This window comes from Saccopteryx leptura, unplaced genomic scaffold (genome assembly GCF_036850995.1).
Source record: "Saccopteryx leptura isolate mSacLep1 unplaced genomic scaffold, mSacLep1_pri_phased_curated manual_scaffold_31, whole genome shotgun sequence".
Classification (NCBI taxonomy): Eukaryota; Metazoa; Chordata; class Mammalia; order Chiroptera; family Emballonuridae; genus Saccopteryx; species Saccopteryx leptura.
This window is the reverse complement of record NW_027095713.1, coordinates 84,166-92,220: the sequence shown is the minus strand read 5'-3', so window position 1 is coordinate 92,220 and position 8,055 is coordinate 84,166. Positions and strand designations below refer to the sequence as shown.

Here is an 8,055-nt window from a genome sequence, read left to right as displayed (position 1 = left end):
GCAGCGATCCAAATCCAGAGCAGAGTAGCCATAAAGCCAAATGTAACTTCGAATCAAGTATCCACAACCATTCAGGAAAATCGGTTTCACTGTTTCTCACCACCGTAGTGAATCGAGGATTCAGGAAAGCACATGGAAAAAAGAGGCCTGGATAAAATGAGCTCCCCAAATGCTCCTCTAAGGAAACCATGCAGAAAAGCATCTCAGCACTGAAAGAAAGGCTAATAGAGAAGAGCAACAGAAAGGACCCATCACTGAACCTCTAGAAGAAGGCACCCTAAGTAACGTACAGAATAACATTAAGAAGCAAACTCACAACGTCCTGCTCCCTGTTCAATGCCCACAGAACTTAATCAGCTCTGCACATATTAACAGTCAGGACAGTGAACATTCGACAGTGAAAAACCAAACCCCTCCCGGAACAGCGACATCTTACCTCTTGGGATCCGGTATGTCACAGCTATTTTCCTCCAGTATCCCTACTTTCTGCATTCTCAACTCACGCAGGACACTTCTGTCTTCTGACTTCCACTCTGGAGCATCGTACATACAGCCACTACACAGCCATCATCATCGATGCAAAAAAAATTTAAGACGACAGTGAAACCCAATACAAGTGACTAAATACACGAAAGGCAATGCATCCCTCTCACGACGCAAGCCTCCATGCGATTCCCACACATGTCCACCGGAGGGCAGCGCGGAGCCGCAATTCGAAGTGATTCTAAAGGACATTTACCCGGTAAATAAAACGGCCAACATGCACCTCAAATGATAACAATCCTGAACATCATCTTAGTTCGCAGTACACAGAATATGGGCATCGTGAATACAGTAACGTGGGAATTTTCCACAATGAGCATTTACAGAACGCACATCGAAATAACACCACTGACGGCGAGCCGAGCCCACGCACAGACAACACAAAAGGAATGAAGATGGAACTGCATGACCCCCACACGTCCGGGAAATCGTACCCCTCTCAATGAAAACACTTGCAATAGCAGCTAACATTCCCCGAAGACACGGCCTTCCGAAGGCCCAGGAACGCTCTGTCCGTTCCAAACACAGGGTCAAGAGGGAAACATGCCGGTACAGTTCCAACGGTAAGCATTAGCTGCATAACACCCCACTTCTTTCCAACCTTGATACACTGTCCAGGAAATCACATCATTTTACCGGCACAAGTCTGACCCACCCACGTACAGCAGTCTTACTTTACCGACAATCCCAAGACAAAGACACTCACCATGGAAAGGGAACGGGACTCCGCAATCTTGCTTTGACGACAGCGGAAGACTCCGCAGCTCCATCCGCCTGATCTCTTAGTAGCCAGACATGCATCAAACCTCCTGGGATGCCCCAGCAAGGAATGCCTGCCTTTCCAAGGAGGGTCTCTTGTTATGAAAATGCAACAGCCCAAACAGAGTACACTCTTCCCCTTGTGGCTCGGTGATTGGATCAATGTCTAGTCCCAGTCTTTCCTAACTCTATCCTTTGTCTATTCCAAAGGCAGCTATCTGGATATGTTGTCATTCTGAGCAATCTCCAGAGGGGGGTGGGAAGGGTGGAACACCCTGCCTCGCCTTCCCAACCTCAGTCCCGCCCACTCATCCTCACCCCTCACCCTCCAAGACAAAGTCTCCCACCTACCTCCAAGCCTAAAAACTCTCCAGTACCACGTAACACCATACCCGTTAACCAGAAGCCACATGCCCTACACCCACCCTTGAATCACCACCCTAGAAATCAGTTCTCGACGCTATCCACCCCCCTAACAGAAATCGAAAAGTGTATCAGAGAACAGAGGCCTGGTGCCGGAAGGCAGACGCCACACCCGAGGCACGGACTGCTGTCTGAGGCAGGATCCTGGACGCATTCGATAGAGCACACGGCAGCCCAGGGACCCTGCCTCAAACTACGGCCAGAGCCGGATTTGAGATTCCCGAGGCCGGACACCAGGCCCCGGACCCAGAGCCCTTGAGTCCAACATCTCACAACGTGAGAGGACCTGGAAGCACGGATTTTATCTTCGCTGAAACTTCTTTACCGAGGCAGAAAAGGAGATAGTTAGCTGTAAATGATTTACATAACAATGACAATGAGGGCTCCTATGTCTTACTTCTCACACTCCACAAGTGACTCTTGAAAGGCATGATAGCAGATGGGAAGCACAACAGACAGTCTTCATTAAAAGCCATTCCTCTTCCTAAGAGAAAGCTCTTCCCTCAGACAGAACTACCCAGCATGAGCTGTCTGGGGCTAAAACATCACAGTTACAGCATCTTGCATCTACCTTATTTCCCCGGCCTTCTGTACTTCAATTACTATCCACAGTTATTTTTAAGATATTGATCCGAACTATATTTTTATTTTGCAGTAACAGTGGAAACAGAAATGGACCTCAAGACAAGTAAGCTATGGGAACCGGATAAAGAACGACAGATACATCATGCCCTGAACTCCCAGCAATAAAAACATTTCACTACACCGTATTCCTACAGGAAAGCACAAAAAGCCCCACTATTTTTCAAAACTCTGCATTCATTCAAGGCTCTGTGAATCCAAAAATCGCCAACATCTGTAACAGCTGGAAGAGCTCATTTTCCCAATGCTAACCAAAACACTTATTTAAAATTTCTTCAACACATACAGACCAGTAGATAACACCCATTAAAGCTAAGCAGAAATACTTTCCACTGAAAAGCCATACAATTCAGACATCCCTGGGAAGGACGAAAGGATGGCATTAGAAGAATGAGGAAAACTGTCATGCACAGATAGTTCATCATAGCTCCGCAGATAAGAAGAAATCCTACCATAGCATGCCGAATGATCAACCCACCGGGAAACCATAGCAATCACGCATATAAATATGCACCCACGTGAATCCATAGTAGAGTATAACAGAAACCCTTACCTGGAAACAGTTTCAGGCAACGGAAAAATGTTATCCATACAACCAATCAAGGCATACACAGCCAAAGAGGAAGAAAATATATGAAATATCCAAACCTCCCATAAGCTCACAAATCAACCTAAGGAAGCTCCAAACAGGAAGCATCCCTGGAAAGAACAGAAAGCACTATCACCAGCCAGTTGTATTTTCAAGAAATTACTGAACTCTCGCACAACACCTGATAGCAGCAAATGTAATTACGTACTCATGATGACATAAATACATATCATTCCTCATCTCCTATTCAATGCCAGCAACCATCAGGAGCAACGTACGTAATGGACAGAGTAACACACAGGCAAAGTAACAATTCTTTGATAAAAAAGGCCTGACTATTGTGTGGCGCAGTGGATAGAGCATCAGACTGCGATGAGGAGGACCGACGGTCAAAACACCAGGTTGCCAGATTGAGCACGGGTTAATCTGGCTTAAGAAATACAGAAGAGCTTGACCCCAAGGTCCTGGCTTGTGTACGGTATCACTCAGTCTCCTATACCACCGCAGTCAAGGCATACTTGGGAAAGCAATGAACACCTAAGGAGACACAACAAAGAATTCATGTTTCTCATCTCTATCCCTTCCTCTGTGTCTATCCCTATCTATCCCTCTCTCTGCCTATGTGTCTTTTCTTCAAAAAAAAGTCTCCTGCCTTTCTTCACTATGGGAGCAACAGCCTCCCCTCTGAACTCATGTTCATGGCTGATCCAGTAACAACCAAAACGGAGCACAGCACAGGAATCCACAGGATTCAAAGCAGCAGTGAGGAATCTATCACAAGGCAGTTCACCAAACAAACTCTGAAATTCCATAAGAAAGACACATGTACACACAGAAATGCTCCTCAAGGCTGGAAGCCATCCTCTCTCGCCACTGACAAAAGCTTCCTTTGAAATTTCCAGAATTCCTTCCAGAGAAAAAGTCTACAAACCCCATCGAATGCTGCTCTTCCCAACTTTTCCACAGGAGGGCGACAAAGACGTCAATGCTGTTCAGCCTAAAAGAGCCAGCTCACAGGCTCACCGGCTTTATGGAACTTCCGTAAAAATGTAAACATCACGAACCAGCGAACCTTTCCCACGGGGAAATCTGTTCGGCCTCCCTGCTTGCTAAAACTCCTTCGGGAAGGAAGGCAGACAGATATCTGCATAACAGCCACAGCACCTCTCTCCACAGTGCACACTAAAAAGCTAAGCGACCTCACCATTTTCTACTTCCAGACTCTCCTTTTCTAAGGAGCGTTTATACAGAACCAGCACTCCTAGGAAAAAATCTCCTTCTCACTGACCACTCATAAAATACTCAGTGGCGTGATCGATGAATTCACTCAAACAAAACTAACACATTCTACTGCCAACCGTGTACGACAAACAATGTTGCCAAAGATGGCCAAAGTCACCAATGGTAGGCAGGGGGGAAAAACAAGTGCTGACCGCACGAGTAGCTTAAACAACTCAGAAGGACATTAAAATGACACTTCTTTATTGATCCCTTCCTTCTACTCTTTGAAATGAGAAATCATAAATGCCCCGCAAACACAAGGACAACCTCCTGAGACAGGAGAGCTCTGCCACGCACCTCTCTGTATGGCTCACACACGCATGACACCAACATTTCTAATAACTGCACAGAAACTCGGTGACACCACACTACGACATAACCACATCACAGTCTTTGTTAGGACTTATGGATACATCAAAATCTATATTCCTCTATCAATCCTAACTGTCCCCCAAGAAATAATCAACACTCTTCCGTGACCTATTGGGGTTATCTTAAGGCTAACATTAAGGGAGGAGATGGAGATAATGGACGATGATCATTGAATACAAAGAAAACAATGATCCCTAAATTACAGCCTCCTCTGATTGAAGAACAGCTGGAAAGGAGTCTATTAGAATACAAAGGAGGCATCATCACACTCTCTGGGTGGAAACAATGCCTCCCCCTACAGCACACACCTCGCAGTCTGAGACCTCGAAATCAAGATCTGGACTACCCAGAGAACGATGAGGACTCCTTTTCTGGGCTAATGTCACAGTCGAATAACTGGAGGATCTCAAATAAGCATGGTCTCTTTAAACAGTATGTGCCACAGTTATAAACCTGAGAAATAAGAAAATCATTACCTTTTTTAAAATCTCTCAAAGGACTCGTTGACACCATTCCCACCATGCACCTTTCCGTGACACCGTTTCCATTGCACACCTCATTCACTAAAGCATTCCTCCTCCAAACTTAGAACCGTAGCCATGTGGCCCACTGTGTACGATCACCACCACATTGGACTGCATCCTCTCTGACAAATCTTGCCAGGACTTATAAAACAACACAGAAATGATTCCTAACTCTCTCTTTGGATTCCAAACAGGACACTGCATTTTAAACTAGGCATGAAAGAAGTCACAACACTTACTGTCTATCTCAAGTCACCAGACTTCTTCCTGTTTCCGTAGGACACTTCACCAATCACAAATCTCACACACTCAAGAAAATGCACATGCTTTCACCCAGCTGTACAAATATATTCTCCTTTCCAATTTCAATGCAGAAGATAGGAACTAGACCAAATATCAAAACACCATGGAAACATACCTCACAATACAATGCCCAGGCTTCTGTTTCCTGCTAAAAACTGGAAGAGCTAGTAAAGCTTCCTGAGCCCTTCCTCACAAATGCTGACAGGTACAGACTGACAGTCCAACACCAAAGAGAAAGTCACCTCACTCTGGAATCACACATACCTTCACCACGAGCACTGTGGCCTCCACAGTAGAAATCTGCCCTGTGCTCACTAGAGAAGCATGTCTGTCGAATCCACCACATTCCCCAGACTTAGCACCCTCCAACTGTTACTCATATTTCCCCTAACAGAAAGTTTTAAAATACAAAAATTCCAAAAATGAAGATGATGTTAAACAAGCACTGCCTCAAGTTTTTGCATCAACAGATGAAACATTTTTCCAGCCTGACCAGGCAGTGCCACAGTGCATGGAGCATCGGACTTGAATGCGGAAGACCCAGGTCTGAAAACCCGACGTTGCCAGTTTGAGCGCGGGCTCATCTGGCTTAAGCAAAAACAAGCTCGCCAGCTTGGATCCAAGGTTGCTGGCTCCAACAAGGGGTTATTCAGTCTGCTGAAGGCCCACGGTGAAGGCACATATGAGAAAGCAATCAATGAACAACTAAGGTGTCGCAATGCACAACGAAAAAGTAATGGTTGATGCCTCTCATCTCTCCATTCCTGTCTGTCTGGTGCTGTCTATCACTCCCTCTGACTCTGTCTGTGAATCTGTTAAAAAAAAAATACAAAAAGGGGATATACACATTGCGCTGATGCTGGCAACAAATCATTAATAATAATGGCAATTACAGTATGTACTCAAGTGTATTCACAGTAAGAAAAATGTTTATTATGTTTTCTTCCAGAAACACACAGAACTTTCCTGTGTACCTGATATTTTACATTCCTTCACGTAGCAGACTATATGACTAACCCTCTATCCTCCTTACAGAACCTAAAACTTCTCCATCCCTCCCTAGATCAGCAACGTGGAATACAAAGAGCTCCATGAAATCTACAGGCAAGAGATCCAACCTAGCAAACATGCCATTCTATCCAGACCTGTCTTCCTCAAAGTCCCGTCATATTCACCATACGAGAATCATGGCATTAGCTCAGTGAACACACACCTCAAATAGCTCAACCTGGTCCCTCTAAGTAATCCAATACCCATTCCATTAAAAAGCATATGGAACTACACAGCACCAGAAAACTTTGATAAATTCCTATTTTTAATACTGAAGTCTTCCACCCACATTTTCCCCATAACAAACTTAAAAAAACAACACATACTGGACAGCACTGAAGTCCTTAAGCCTCCTTGAGGCACACACATCTCTACAGACACTCCCTCCTCTCAGCACCACCACCAGGTGGTTCACACAGGTAAACACCCACAGGCTCCTGGGCAAGACAATCCAGTCTCCTGAACTTAGAAAAAACCCACAGCAGATACTCAATGGGAATAATAGTAACTGGAGACCACAGGATCCATACTAATATATCAAAGGAGTGGGAGCCTGGAGTGAGGGCGTTTTCCCTCTGTACACACAATGGCCTCTCACAGCACCTGCGGACCTCTAACATGAATATTCAAAGCACTGTAAGTCCTGCAGCACCATAGTCCACATGCATTGTAGCACCAAAACAGTATAATCCAGACCGTATTGGGGAGGCATGCACCAGGCCTGGACACAGTGACAGGAAGAAATAGAAGGCTCCTAAGAAGAGAACAAAAAAATATACTGTACTCTACTCCCATACAGCTTGCCTCACAACAAACCCCCATAAAACACACCCAAGCAACAAAGATACCGCAGTTAAAACTGTTACTACTTTTTCCCACCTGACCAGAAACCTTGAGAAAGCGTACACTGAATTCATGCCACCCACTGTCATGTAAAGGAAACCATCCTGAAAGAAATGAAATATCACAGGCAGGTACCAGCAATACCCTCTATGGACACGAAAATGCTTTCACTAGCAAACTCTGTCACTCATGAGATACCAAGCTTCAAAATACATTAGTAGACCCCGAAGGTACGGGAGGAGGCCCCAGACATTCAATTTTCTAAATAGATTGACCTGTCCTACCCCTAACACATAGCCATCACCACTGATGAGAATGCAATAGTACAAATCTTCCAAAATCCACCTGTTAGTCCCCAGCTCTTGAGCTATCAACTCCAGCAATCCTCACTACTTTTTTCTCCACTTCAACACCTGCTCTTTCCCACCGTCTTAGGATCTCCTCCTTGATGCCTCCACCATGCGCAGAACATGAAATAACCTGCCGGAAAGACAATCTCTCCCTTTTGGGAGAGAAATCTCACATGGCCTTCCCTCACCTTGACTCGCAAAATCCCTCCTAGAACAGGAGTACAGCCTTCCCAAGGTCTCCCTCCTCTATGACTTATACAGGAAGACTCAATGCAATCACCAGTGACCCAGGAATCATGTCCTCATCACACCATCAGACAGGGAGGCACCTCTGCACAGGAAGTACAGCTGCAAATGTACTGAAACTCACTATGGG

The 8,055-nt window shown here is 45.3% G+C and overlaps 1 protein-coding gene across 1 annotated transcript in view; it reads left to right on the top strand.

Annotated features, from left to right (window-relative positions):
* The window catches only part of LOC136386978 (granulocyte-macrophage colony-stimulating factor receptor subunit alpha-like), a gene marked incomplete at its 3' end in the record, with an annotated part of 96,616 nt that overhangs the window by 27,422 nt on the left and 61,139 nt on the right, over positions 1 to 8,055 (top strand). The window lies entirely within an intron of this gene.